The sequence below is a fragment of the Carassius auratus genome, unplaced genomic scaffold, assembly GCF_003368295.1.
Source record: "Carassius auratus strain Wakin unplaced genomic scaffold, ASM336829v1 scaf_tig00019157, whole genome shotgun sequence".
In the NCBI taxonomy this organism is placed as follows: Eukaryota; Metazoa; Chordata; class Actinopteri; order Cypriniformes; family Cyprinidae; genus Carassius; species Carassius auratus.
Window position 1 is genome coordinate 17,744 of NW_020524928.1, and position 13,501 is coordinate 31,244.

The 13,501-nt window shown below is 34.9% G+C and overlaps 1 protein-coding gene across 5 annotated transcripts in view; it reads left to right on the forward strand.

The window, feature by feature from the left end:
• Positions 1 to 7,979: 7,979 nt before the first annotated feature.
• The window catches only part of LOC113076150 (CBP80/20-dependent translation initiation factor-like), a 54,079-nt gene continuing 48,557 nt past the window's right edge, over positions 7,980 to 13,501 (forward strand). For 4 of the 5 annotated variants that reach the window (XM_026248816.1, XM_026248815.1, XM_026248817.1 and 1 more), the window contains exon 1: positions 7,981 to 8,164. The gene's annotated coding sequence lies outside the window, so the exon portion shown is untranslated. Of the gene's footprint in view, positions 8,165 to 13,501 lie in introns of all 5 variants that reach the window. The other variant, XM_026248819.1, reaches the window with a different exon arrangement.

A 13,501-nucleotide genomic window follows, 5' to 3' on the forward strand; every position in this document is an offset into this window, starting at 1 on the left:
TCTTTAACCTTAACTGACGGGTTTTTGATGGGTTTGGCTGCTCTTCTGATTTAATTCATCTGTCGCCACCTTTTTATAAACTCCAATAGCATCATAATTAATCATCAGGGTGTGATTATGGGGATTGACGTTTTATTCTTATAAACCTGCTGTAATTGTCCACTTTCCTGTAAATTGCTTTAGTAAAAAGGTGCCTTCTAAAGAATAACAAAAAGGAGTTTACATGCATTTGCTCACAATAGCCACAAAAAATATGTCTTGCATAATAATACTTTTTTTTTAAAAAATGAATGAATGTCAGTGCAGTAGATCGAGTGTCTGTATCTGGTTAGTAGATACAAGATATTTTCTCTTCACTGGTATCACATTTCTTGTCTGAAGTCTTTACTTATAGAATGTGTTTTTCTTAGCACTCAATATTGGTCAATGTTTATAAAGTCAGATGCAAAATACTGTACCAAATACACTTATATTTATGAAATTTTTAATTCTCACCAGTGATAATCCTTCAATACTGACATTTCATAAGTGTTTCTTTCATCTACCTTTCAAAAGTTTGGGGTCAGTGAGATTTCATTAAAAAGAAATGAATACTTTGATTCATCAAAGATGCATTAAAGGGTTTAAAAGTGACATTAAAGACGTTTATAATAACATTTACAAAAGATTTTTGTTTCGAATAAATGCTGTTCTTTTGAACTTTCTATTCATCAAAGTTTCCACAAAAATATTGGGCAGCTCAGCTGTTTTCAATTAATTGCAATCAATTACATAAAAAAATATTGTAATAATATTTCACAATATTACTTGGATTTTTTTTTTTATTAAATAAATGCAGCCTTGATGAGCGGAAGTCATTTATTTTCTTTCAAAAACATTTTAAAAACCATTTACTTATATATACAGTATATATACAATATAATGTTTTTTTTTTTATTTGTCAGGACATAGCAGAAATATTGCTTTTACATATTAATTTAAATGGTATCTTTAATATAGAAAGCACTTGTCTGCAAATGTTTTCATAATTTTGATGAACAATAATCAAATGAAATGGTGCCTTTGTTAAATGTGTTAAATAATGCCAGGTGATTTTCAACTCATATGTGAAGAATCAGGAAATGTCTGAATACAGTATTAGTGTCTCATTTTCGTGTGTTCAGTTTCTGTCAGGTGCTCTTATTTATTTTTAGAAGCACCACTGCTTTAAAAGATAAGACTGAAAATTGTCAAATTATTGTGTATGAGAATCTGTTAATGCAAAACACAAAATAATTTTGCATGTTTTAACCAGTCATTCTTTTTGCCGTCTGGCAGCTAAAGCACCAGATTGTTTCTGCTTTCACAATACAAAAGAAAATGAGTGAATGTGTTTAACAAATAGACACGTGGGTCGCTGAAACAGTGGGACAGTTTGTGGAAATCTGGTCATTTTAACATATAAAGTTGATGACATGATCCTCTGGCTGAGAGCAGCAGAGACGTGGAGGTTTAAAGACTGTCTGCTGAAGGATCTCACACACACACACACACAGAAATGTGCCAATCTGTGCTTAACAAGGTGTCCAGACAGAAACTGTAATAGAAAACAGCAATAAAATGTGACTGTCCAAGCAAGAGCCACATTCAAACGAGCATCAGTCTCACAGGAATGCTCATTAAAGAAGAAATTAACCAGAAGCAGAGTTCATTTAACATCTGGGACACATGCTGAACACCAGCTCACTCTGTCCCTAATGTGTTTAAGGACTGCTTGTGATTTTAAAAAGATCTAGTTTTCACATTGTAGTGTTATATATATATTGTAAGAGGGTAATACAGTCAGTTTTGTAGGTTCTTCAGATCAGTGTTTTGGTTTATGCAATATTCATCTAAAAAAGAAAATAAGAATACAAAATAAAGATTCTTATCAAGAATCATATTTCTTCACATCAGTGTTTGCTTTACGAAATGAAATAAAGAATGAAACAAATACGGTAAATAAATAGGCTTATTATCCAGTTTTTGTTGTTTCATAGATGTATGTATTAAAATGTGTAGACTGTATGTATTTAAATAAGAAAATCAGAAGAAGGAAAAAAATACATAGGCCTAAACTAAAGAACAAAAAGTGAAACTATGTCGTCTTGTAACATCAGACTCCAAAACCCCTTTGGGTTTAACTGCAGCCTGCATTTTTTAGAGTGTGTTTATAAAAACTTATTTTTCTGCACCTACATGACTGAATCTGTGAATTAGATGGGAAAGTGTCTGTCTGTCTCTCTCTCTCTCTCTCTCTCTCTCTCACCCTCCCTCTCCTGTACCTGACACCTTCTACATCCTCCATGAACTTCTCTCTTCGGCCCATCTGCCCCCTTACCACCTCTCCCACACTCTTCCAGCTCACCCACCTACTCAACGGGTGCTCACACACTCACCCAGAGCCCGACGCCGCCAGCGGCCGCAGCAGGGGGCCTGACGCAGTACCGACGACCACCAACAGGGGGCAACACGACGCGCATGCATACTAACAGAAAAAAAGACACATTTTTAAAGCGGAGTGATTCTAAACTACGTTCAGCATACTAGGCCACTTTACTATTTCTGCAGCATGCTTTTATGCACGCACTATTTTAGACCGTTTAAAATGAGCAGATTACAACAATGCAATGCACTTTTCCTTTCACTCCCAGTGTAATGACTGAAACTTAATGATTTACAGTCTGTGATTAGAGAGTTGTAAAATATGTAAAACTACATGCAACTCAATTAAATACGGGAAGTAATGAGGTCATGTCACAATAATGCAGCATGTTACTTTTTGGAATCTTTTTGTTGCCTATTGAATTCTGTTTCACTTAAAAAGAATAGTATGAAGTAGGGCCTAACTTAAAAAGAATAGTATGAAGTAGGGCCTAGAGTTGCATTAAAGTCTAAACACAATTAAAACAAGTATAGCGTGTAATTGTAAATTTAAGGGTCTCTGCTGGTGTGGACTGATGACATATGGTGGACAGCAACGGACTGAGAGCCGCTGACACTCACACACACACACACACACACACACTGCGATGGTCTGGCCGGCTTTCTGTCCCCACCTGCTGGCTAAAGATCCAAACACACACTGAGTGACGATTTGTGTGTTTGTAACACCTGCTAATCTTCAATTATGTTTAAATGTTCAGCCGTTTAAGCTGAAAACCGCCTGTCTGTCAGTCATTTCTCTGTCTGGAGCTGGACAGAAACATGCTGATGATGTGCTGCTGAAAAACTCCTCATTTATATAATGCTAAAATATTGTGTGAGGATCCAGGGAGTTGCTATGCATTTGCTGACTTGATATGGGATATGGTCAACAGGTTACTTTTGACTGGCCATTGGGCTAGTTTGGCTGCTGATAGTTCATCTGGCTGTCATTCAGCTCCACAGACGGGCGAGTGATGTTGTCGTGAGCAGGTGCGGCCCTGGCTGAACGCAGGGCCTGATGTTGTTTATGTTTGGGACGGGGCCGTGGAGCAGAAGGAAGGGAGGTGGCCGTCCTGCATAATTCCAGGTTTCAGTTTTTAAACGCAGGCCACAGCCTCACAGAAATATCATCACGCCGGCTCTCCCTCGCTAATTACTGCCTTGCATACCCTCCACTGGCTCTGCTCGCTCGCTCTGGACAGAGCTGCAGTATTCACAGAGGAAAACAAATGCAAAACAGTCTTTACATCAACCCACTTGTGTTGTGTCTGGAAAGTGGGACCGTTTTGAGTGATACGCGGAAATATGGAATAACGGATGGGTCATTCCTGTTATTTGAACTCTGTAACCTTCAAAAAGCCATTTAAATAGAGACTTCAGGTATATTGGTTATAATTTGGATATTTAGATGATATCAAAAAAAAAAAAAAAAAATGGGATGGAAATAAAGAGCTAAAATTATCTTACAAAGGATTCGATTTTTTTATATATTATTTAATTAAATTATATATTTTTAATTCTAATTTATTTCTCAATTTTACAAGATTTATTTCAGTTTCTTGCTTCATAATGTTTTTATAAATAAGTAAATTATTATATAAATGTTTTAAAAATATCAATAAAAAAAAACATTGACTGAAATTAAATATACATTGACTGAAATAATATGAAATATTAAAATAAATAAATAGATTAATTTTATTTCAGATATAGCCAAAGAAACAATTCTTAAACTTCTTTAGTGTAAGTTGAAGTACTAAAATAATTTATTATTACATATATATATATATATATATATATATATATATATATATATATATTATATATATATATATATATATATATATATATATATATATATATATATATATATACATATATAATTTTTTTTTCTTCTGTAATTTAACAAAAGAGAATGGAATGTTTTAGTCACACAAACTAACTGATACCACAAAATATCACAAAATCGATCATATCCATTGCTAATATCTGCTTTTATTAGTTAAAGATGAACATGATGGAAAGCCAAATTAAGCACCATTTAAAACAATTCCTAAAAATATTACTGTTTTGTTTGCAATATTTTGATTAGTAAATAATGAAATGTAACCTTTTTTTCACTGATAAAACAAGCTAATATGATTTTCATCTTTAAAAACATTCAGTTTAATATTTTATCCAAAATATTAGAGCATTAGGGATGACCCATATCACACATGTAGTGGTCGTATTGTGTGGGAATGTGTGTGTTTGTGTGTCACAACTGAACGGAACACACGCAAAGGTTCATGACAAATAAACAGTCAACAAATTGTGCCGCCCGAGCCCACTGCCCACACACAGGCTGGCACGACGCCCGCGTGACTCACCAGCTAATGACAGACTATTACAATAAAGTGTGTTATATCACCGAAACAAACCCAGTGCTCAGATGGCAGATATAAAACAGTCAGGCTCCAAGCCACACCAGATCTGAGCTGCACTAGTTCATGCTTATAAATCACATATGAAACATCCAATAGCACCTTAATAAAAGAAAGATACTATCAAAAATTTCAAAACACACAACAAAATTCCTAAAACTTGCTAAAAATTGAACAAAATCGAGTACATTCATGAAACTAAAATAAAACTGGTTTATTGTAATGTTTATTACTATGTGTTTATTTGTATCAGTCGTTTTGATTGCAATGGCAAATTAAGTGTTTTTGTAATTGTCAAGCAGCAAAGAGGACAATGGGTAATAAGTAAGTAACAACCCCAAACAACAAACTTAAACTAGCAGAACTGTCTCGATGCTGCTGAGTTTTGGCACCATGGAGTCTCTCAGGAGGAAATGGAGATTTGGAGGTGCTCTCACAGAACGGGGGCCGGTGTGTGTGGAGCCTGTGCTGGTGACAGGCTGTCCAGGCCGGGCCAGAGATGGAGTGATAGAGAGGATGGAGGAAGAGTCTGCAGTCTGCAGGAAGATGGATCACACCAGGAAGATTAATTAGTCTCTGACAGCGACAGCTCAAGTGTTATTGCCATCTGGAGAGTGTGGAACTTCAGGAGACTTCTGAGTGTCATGTGTGTGTGTGTGTGTGTGTGTGTAAGACATGAGCTTGGCAGTGCTGTTATTGATGAAAACAGTTCTCGCCAAAATGGCCAAGCGACTGAAAGGTGTCGAAGAAGGACATCACATGCGATGACCTTCACAAACAAAGTGATAATTGTGTGTGTGTGTGCGTGTGAACATGTGGATTTGGCATGTAGAGGGAGGCGACTTTTCACTTGTCTTTTTAAATCTTCTCAGAATACATAAAAGTCAGGGCAGCGTCATGTTTCATTTTTTAACAGGAATGATAATGAGGCTGTGAGAGACTGAAGTGCAGAGTGAAGGATTGGGTTGCCAAGTCCGCTGTTTTCCCGCGAAATTTGCCTACTTTTAAAATGATTTTTCCCCCTCGGGTGTAAGTTTTGACATATTGCATGAATTATATTTGACTGAAATATTTGTATTGAGATATTTTATATTCTATCATTGATACAACTGCGCTAGATGTTAAGTTTTCTGAAGCAGGGCCACTGCTATGGAGCCTTTGAGGGGTGTTTATAATAACTATGAAATAGTTTATAATAACTATGAAATAGTGTTTTTTGATCTGTATAAAATATATATGGTATATTATATGTACTTAAAGTCTAGATTATATTTATAGTTCATATTATATTTAAAGTTTATATTATATTTCAAGTTTTGATAGTTGGGACATCGCCTGGGTGTTACCGTTTGGGTTAGTTTTGTTAGGTAAACCTGGCAACCATAGTTTAACAGCTTGCTCAGTTTACGAAATGTCTTTCCGAAAAAAGGTGGACAAAACTCCATAAAACAGTTCTGAAAATGATGTGTTGTGGAAATTAATATAGGACCTTGCATTGTAAATACTGTTAGTCTATTCCTCATAACTTGATTTACTTTCATATGATGCCCCACAACAGGGCCCTAGACAGAAAAAAAAGTGAACTATAACAAAGATCATATAATCACACATTATACACTGGGCAAACCCTAAAACAAAAACGTCACATGGAGTTCAGTGCAACTCAACAAATTAAATGTTTTCTTTTTTTTTCTTTTTGCTAAGTTTATAATTAGGTTATGTCTTCATTATAAATTAAAAAAAAATATTTTCCAGTTTAATAGCCCAAATGACAAGTATTACAAAAACACGTGTCTTTTACTGAACTTGCACAAGGGGGCGACAGTGAACGGACAAAGATCCACAGAATGCGACAGAGGATATTTATGACCACTAGGGGGCATCAGAAAACAAGGAAAGAGACTGATGCACTTTTATATGCCATCATCTATTATGCGACTGTGTATAAAAATACATTCGTTTTCTCTTTAGAAACTAGAGTACCCTGGTAATGATTTTGCACAATTAACTTTGACAACACTGTGGTATTCTTGGAAATACCTTAGAGTCTCATATAAATAAATACCATAAATACCATACCAATTCATTTTAGCATTATTAAATTATTGTGCTATTTTTTAGTAACGTAATGAAAACTGTGATACACTAAAAGTAATGTACCATGATACTTCTGAAACATATTCGTTTAATTAGACTGCCAATTTGATAATACAATGACAATTTTATTTTAATACTTCATTTGACAAAATGTCTCTTTAATTTTTTTTAAACAAGTTTTCTTTATATGTTAGGCATCATTCACAGGTGATTTATAGATTAATACATTTTATTATATTATATACTTATTTATTACTTATTGAGTGTTTAAGTATTGTCATGACCTTTTTACAAAAGATATTCGCAAAGCACCAATAAAATAAAATAAGGACAATAACAAACTGTTTTATGTTATGTATCTTTCACAGGTTATTTATAAATAAATAAATTGTATTTATTTGATTTTTTTAAAAGTACTTCCAGTGTATCAATACAAATAAAATATAAACATCAAATATATACATGTTGGTACTATGGTATACATCAAACTGCCATATCACAAACAAAATGAAATAAATATATATAACATAATAAAAAGAAATAAAAATAAAATTAATTGACTTTAGTACTACTGTATGAATCAAAATGCCATGATATTACATTTTAGTTAGGGAAAATAAATATAACACTACAAAAAGTTGTACCATAGAACTTTTTTTTAAGTTGAAATAACTTTTTGATAATAAAATAGTAACTATTGTCAGTAAATACTTACATTTTATTTTTAGATAAATACATTTTTAAAAAATATTATTTTATTTATAAGTAACATATATATATATATATATAGGCTATATATATATATATATATATATATATATATATATATATATATATATATATATATATATATATATATATTTCCAAAGCATTAGTACAAGAATAAAATAAACTGTAAAAATATTTAACATTGAGAAAGGATACCATATATAGCCATTGTCTTTGAACTCAAATTCCCACAATCCCCGATTGCCACGTGCCCGTGTCCTGTCAGCAAACCGGACTAAACGTCACATTCCTGCATTATCATCCCTACGCGCGCGCACGCGTGTGTGTGTGTGAGAGAGAGAGAGGGACGCAGGCTAATCTCAATCTCTCCCTCCCAGACACGTCTCTGTCCACGGGAAACACTCATGACCGGGCGGATTTAACCCCGGAGGACACCCGGCGATCCCCGCAGGCCCGATCGCAGATCTCCGGTGAGTATTTGCGTGTGTTTAGCCGCAGATCTGAAGGTCTCGCCGGGTTGGGGTGTTTACTGTGGCGTATCCAGCGCAGCCTGTAGTAACAGCGCGCGACCGGATGGAACGTCTGTGATACATTGTAACGCCTCACACGAGCTGTGTTCTGCAACTTTGTATCTTATTGTTGATAGAATGTATCGGTTTGATCTGGCGGCGGCGGCGGCGGCGCTTTGATCACAGAGAAATGACAGATGTCTGGCGTTCTGATTGAACCTGATGACAGCTCACATTCTTCTGATCGCTGTGTGTTTTGGTTTTTATTGTTGCTGTTTTGAAAGTCTCCAGCCATAATAGAGAACTAATTTAAAGCAATAAAGGCCCAAATGTTATGGACTGTCAGATGTACTAGTGTTAAGTGATTAACTGATCTGGGATCTGTCGGTGTCTGTATAAATATCCTCATCTTGATGACCATGAGAGTTCCTGCAGTCTCAGAGCTGTATTCTGCTGACCGGTTCTGGACCCTATTACCGGTTTCATATCACATCGATCTCCGGTGTGGTTGCATCAGACACTGGCAGGGCCACAAACACATGCCTGCATGCAGTTAAACAGCCCTGATTTTCCCCTGCTGCTTCACCTTCCTCATCAGCAGTGACACGCAGCTGGGCTGCTTTTACACTAGTGATATATATAGGCCCCTCTTTTCAGCTGCACTTATTAGTCCTGTTAAAGGTGTAGTTCACATGAAAATATGTGTTATTTTTATTCATATATTTTTTATTTTATATATATATATATATATATATATATATATATATATATATATATATATATATATATATATATATATATATATATAAAAGAGAGAGAGAACAGATCCGAACAGATTTGGAGAAATGTAGCATTAAGTCACTTGCTCACCAACGGATCCTCTGCAGTGTATGGGTGCGTCAGAATGAGATAAAAACATCACAATAATCCAGAAGTAATCAACACCAATCCAGTCCATCAGTAAACATCTTGTGAAGCCAAAAACTGTGTGTTTGTAAGAAACAAATCCATCATTAAGGCCTTTTAAAATTCAAACCATTGCTTCTGTTGCTTCCTCTGTCCATAACATTGTCTTCTGTTGTAAAAAAAAATAGTAATCTGGTCTGAATCAGGAGAGAAATCTGCACAGATCAAGCACCATTTACAAGACTAAATGAATATGTGGGTGATTTTGGTGTGAAAGACAACAGGAGATGGACTTCCCAGGGAAGCGTTATAATGGTATTATGGTCTCATATTTTGACCAGAAGTATCAGTTTAAAATTAAATGTCTTGATGCATTTGTTTCTTACAAGCACACAGCATTTCCCTTCACAAGATGTTAATTGATGGACGGGTTGTGTGGGTTATTGTGATGTTTTTATCAGCTGTTTGGACTCACATTCTCACGGCACCCATTCATTGTATTGGATCCAGTGATGTAAGTGACTGTTTTTGGTAGAACTATTCTTTTAAGAGTGTCTGATTATATTCATTCACTCTCTGTCCTTTGGCCGGGTGGTAATTTAGGAGATCCTGGATTTGTCTGATTCAGCTCATAAAGCAGTAGTTATCAGAGTCTAGTCTATTCGGTTTGCTGTTACCAGCGTTGTGGCCAATAGTTTGGTTGTTAGGTAGGCTGTATTCAGCATAATTGTACTAATTATATGCTGTATATAATCATCTTCTTCTCTTACTGGGGCATTAGTGCATTATTTAGCTGTGACTGTGATTGCATTTGTAATCAGAATTATTATCCAGTCCTAGATCATGGTCAGACACATTTGCATTGTCATATGTATTGTTGCATAATTTTGACTTGATAAAATGCGATAGATCTGCATACATATATAATGCATGTGTGAGGCTGGCTGTCACAAATGTATGTAAGATTTTTAAACGAAATATCTTGTTCATGAATGAAAACCTCTAAAATGTTTGTGTTAACAGTTCTGGTTTTGTGGTTGCATAATTGTAGCACTGATTAAATCTAGCTCCTGTTGCATGGTAATGCGTCTTTACAAATAACAAAAAAAGAGCCTTACACTGGAGGGAAAAAGCATGACAACTATATTGACTTATATATAGTCAAAGATTTATGAATGTTTTAGTGATGTATCTTCAGTCAGTTTTAAATGTATAGGGGGAAATATTTGAAGGGATTGCAGCTGTCTCACAAATCACTGTGATTTTTTTTGATGTACGGAGGTATGTGTGTACAGTATACAGAGAGAGAGAGACATGTCTACACAGGCACATGTCAGTCTGAGAACATCATATAGCATTGCAGTTTCACTCTGCATTAAAACTGTAAAACACGTCATATAAGATTAATGATATAAATGCTAAATCAGCAGCATAAAAATGTCCTTTGTCTCTATATATTTATAGTATCTGTAATGCTTCAGTCTGACCAATCAATCAATCTCAGAGCAGAGGATTCAGTGTGATTAGATGATAAAGATTACATTCTCTCCTCTGCTTGCGTGTGTGTGCGTGTATGGCAGGTTTATTGAGAATTGTGTGCATGTTTGCAGATGATGGCTGGACTGTCAGATCTGATGAGCGAACTTTAAAAGCTCAATACGAAAAAGCAATTAAAAACTTAGTTAATTAATTTGTCTCATAGTCATGCAGATTCAAGATTTGTATTTGTCACATACGCAGTTACAGTATATACAGAATACAATCTGCAATGAAATATTAATTTTGTCAGCTTCATTGACTGTAAAATATATAAAAAGATAAACATATAATGAAAAAATGAGTAAACCTAAAATAGTGCAAAGACTGTTAACTGGATACAATAGAACAGAATGCAAGTATACAAAAATCCCTTTATGATGAGGAATGGTGCATACTGTGAACACTAACATCATAATGTTATTAAAACTTGTATTTTCACCTCTTGCTGTATAAGATCTATTCGTTGATGAGAGAGTCTTTGTTTGTCTCATAGAGCAGTGCTGATAGGGCTGTTTTAGCCGCCCACCGTTTTTTATCCAATCCCTGCTGCTCTCATCATGAGCTGAAGATTCTGATTGGCTCAGTCCAACAGTGTCTGTGCTTCTCATTGGTCATTTGTGGTGCTGTGTGAGTTGGAATGTGTACGGAATGTGTTCACTTCCTGCTTCTTCAGCCAATCAGAGCTGCCGAATCTCATCGCATTCCATTGGGATTCAGATCACATCATGAGTGTGTGAGAGAGGTAGAGCCATCGGTGTATGTGTGTGTGTTGTCTCTGCCTTTCCGGCTGTAATTGAGTTTTGTGGGCCCGTTGTTAAAAGACTGCGGTCGTTTCATTTCACGCACGTTCAGCATATTCTCATATTATTTGCTTGTTGTACAGAAAGACCATTTAAACGGCACTTTTATATTGACAGTCTCTACAAATGCATTGACAATTGCCAAATTGAGAAACTAAACTCGTATGGATTTTCCTGGCTGTATGTTTTAGTGTTTATTATTTCTTTTAAATGCAAATTAATAGTGTCAACCCTTATGCATCCTGGATAATAGTGTGCATGTGTGCCGCTGAACACCTTAACTGAAATAAAAAGCATTTGACGTTGCATTGTTGTGGATGATGTTGTTCATTATAGGTCATATACAGTACGGGAAAGTGCGGCATTATCTGTCTTAAAAAGCTTTTGTATAAGTTTCATCTGTGGTTGTCTGTCATTGTAGATGTTGATTTTTGACTTCTGTTTGGTTGTACTTTAAACATTTAGAGAATAAATTCTCGGAGTATATTATCTGAAGATCTGTTTGGTCATAGTTTAATGTGATTAGATAATGATAAGATGAGTTCAACAGAAGATTGCTATACTATGGTTGGTAGTGTACTATGATAAACTGATTATATCAGCTAATCAGCCAGTATTTGACCATTTTAAGATGATCCACATCAGGGTTTGAGATACAATGGCGTTCAGTAAGGCATCAGGAGCCTGATTCATTGAGCTGATGTTGTTCACTGTTGATTTCTTCTTCTTGGGATGTTTGAGTTAAGCTGTGATCACATTATGAAGAATAAGACTGTACACTTATTATATCTTGTAGTATAAGGTTTGGTATTGTTCTAGTTGAGGTTCTGTTGTAGAACAGAACAACAGAAGTATTGTTTTGGTGCTGCTGGGCTTTAGTTTTACATATTTACATCATCATTTCCAGCACTAAAGCCCTCTCCTGAAGTAAAAAATAAAATTGTGAATTAAAATGTGATTAAAAATACTTACCAGGTTCGCTGTGCTAGTTTGTAGGGCTGAACAATTTGGAAATAATTTTGTGATTATTTATCGGTATGCCTGACTTGTCTGTAAAACATGTTTTTGGCCTAATGTTTTACGTCACGACAACAAATGTCCTTTCAACAATGTTTTCATTTTATTTTATTGTATTTATTATATTATATTGTTGAATGTTGAATCTGCATTTGCCACGTAAAGCAATAGGTGGCAATACATCAACCAACAAAATTAATATTACTAGTATTACTTCTAAATATAAATATAAAAATTATTAAAGAAAAAGAAAAATGTATATTACTATTTTAATATATCACTGTACAAATTAGAATATAAGAAAATAGTAATCATTTAAATTTAACATTGCAACTGTGATATTACAAAACTAATATTTAATATTTCAAAAACATTATATTATTATTTTTTTTTTCATTTTCAAATGTTAAACCATTAAAATTTTAAGATTTTTTTTTTTATTTCCTTAAATCACAGTCTTTGTGATTTGTTTTGATCCAAGTCGTATCGCTATTTTAAATTTAATTTGATTATTTTGCAGCCCTACCCACCTGTGAAAACTCACAGCATTGATCATGACCGCTCATGTGATTATGTATGTAGGCCAAAAAGGCGGACTTAAACAACACTTCTTCTGGAACAGAAAATCAGGCCATGGATCAGAAAGAATTGCTCCGGATGTTGTTTGTGATAATGCTGGATGAGAACGGTTGACTGACTCCCTGTTGTCAGCGTTGCTCTGGTGCTGATGTGACTGAAAGGTGTCGTCTTGACGACCAGCTGACATCATCACAGCTGTCAATCAGAGCTCCATCCTCTGTGATGTCAGGAGATCTGGAACACACACTCTGACTCAAACCTGCAAGAGAAGCAGTTTAAAACATCTGTTAGAAAAGCTGAACAGCTACCAGTCTGTTGGGTTTAGATAAAACTTCAACTTTTAAAATCTGGTCTCTTCTGCTCATCAAGTCTGCATTTATTTGTTAAAAACTACAGTAGAAACAGAAATATTGTGAAATATTATTACAATTCGAAATAACTATTATCTATGCAAATG